Genomic DNA, 2,033 nt, shown 5'->3' with positions numbered 1-2,033 from the left:
TACTTTCAATATGTTTATTGAATTTATTATTTACTTTGCTTATGAAGAATAAAAATAAAGTTTTTCTCAATAGTCTTTTTTTTATATGTTTTTGGATGTTTTCTTTATGTATACTTCAAATGTAATTCAATTTAGCAGTTTTCCTTCCAGAATCCCCCATCCCATTCCCCCTCCCTCTGTCCCTATGGGTGCTACCCAAACCAACCATTCACTCTGGCCTGCCTGCCCTGGCATTCCCCTACAGTGGGGCATCAAGCCTTCCCAGACATGGCCAAAGACATCTCTTCCCATTGAAGCTGCAATAAGGCCATCCTCTGCTACCTATGCTGCTGGACCCATGGGTCCCTCCCTGTGTACACTTTGGTTGGTGGTTTAATCTCTGGGAGCTCTGGAAGCCTGGTTGGTTGATATTGTTGTTCTTTCTATGGGGTTGCAAACCCCTTCAGCTCTTTCACTTCTTTCTCAGTCTCCTTCATTGGGAACACCATTCTTTGTCAATAGTTTATGGCAAGCATCCACCTTTGTATTTGTAAAGCTCTGGCCTAGCCTCTCATGAGAGAGCTACATCAGGATCATGTCAGCATGCACTACTTTGCATCCACAATACTGTCTGGGTTTGGTGTCTGTATATAGAATGGATCACCACTTGGGGCAGACTCTGAATAGCCTTTCCTTCAGTGTCTGCTACCCACTTTGTCTCTGTTTTCTACTGCATGTACTTTATTCACTATTTTAAGAAGAACTGGAACATTCACACTTTGGTCTTCCTTCTTCTTGAGATTCATGTAGTCTGTGAATTATACTTTGACTTTTCTGAACTTTTGGGCTAATATTCACTAATCCGTGAGTGCATACCATGTGTGCTCCTTTGTGATTGGGTTACCTCACTCAGGAAGATATTTCCTAGTTCCATCCAATTACCTAAGAGTTTCATGAAGTTATCCTTTTTAATAGGTGAGTAGTCCACTATGTAAATGTACCACATTTTATGTATTTATTCTTCAATAGAAGAACATCTGGGTTCTTTCTAGTTTCAGGCTATTATAAATAAGGCTGTTATAAACATAATGGAGCATGTGTCACTGTTATACGTTGGAGCATCTTTTGGCTATATGTCCAGGAGTAGAATAGCTTTTCCTCAAGTATGACTATGTCCAGTTTTTCTTAAGAACCTCCAGACTGATATACTGAGTGGTTGTATCAGCCTGTAATCCCAACAACAATAGTGGTGTATCCCTCTTTCTCCACATTTTCACTAGCGTCTGCTGTCAACTGAGTTTTTTGCTTGATCATTCTGACTGGCATTAGATGGATTCTTGGGGTTATTTTAATTTGTTGAACATTTCTTTAGATGTTGATGAGTCATTTGATATTCCTCAGTTGCAAAGTCTTTGTTAATCTCTGTCCCCCATTCTTAATAGAGACATTTGATTTTCTACAGTCTGACTTCTTGAGTTCTTTGTATATAATGGATAGGAGCCCTTTATCATATGTAGGATTCATAGAGATTGTTTCCTAATCTGCTGGTTTCTGTGTTCATGGATTGACAGGATTATTATAGAAGATATGGCCATCTTGCTAAAAGCAATTTACAGGTTCAATGCAATCCTCATCAAAATTTCAACTCAATTCTTCATAGAACTGAAAAGAGCAATTTTCAAATTCATTTGGAATAACAGAAAAGCCCAGAGTTGCCATTGTTTTGTATTGACGATCTACAGTTGGGCTTGTTACAAACTCCTAAGACTGGTTTGTATCAACAATGAGAGTCTGATGAAACTGATGATGTTGACATAATTATTTATTTGTGAGTGGGTATCCTTTATAGATAGCTTCTGGTTTAGTGTTGAGGACATGTGTCTACTTTATCTTTCAGTGCTAAGAACACCTCTGGCCCATATCCCAGTAGGTCCTGTGCATATTGCTAGTATTTTTTAGTTCATATGTGTTTTAATGCTTTTGTTTAGAGACCCTTGCTTCCTTGTTTTAGAGGACCTATCACTCCTGATTCTCACAATCTATATGTCTCCTGT

The sequence above is a fragment of the Micromys minutus genome, assembly GCF_963924665.1.
Source record: "Micromys minutus genome assembly, chromosome: 6".
NCBI lineage: Eukaryota > Metazoa > Chordata > Mammalia > Rodentia > Muridae > Micromys > Micromys minutus.
Note: the sequence above shows the minus strand (reverse complement) of the source record.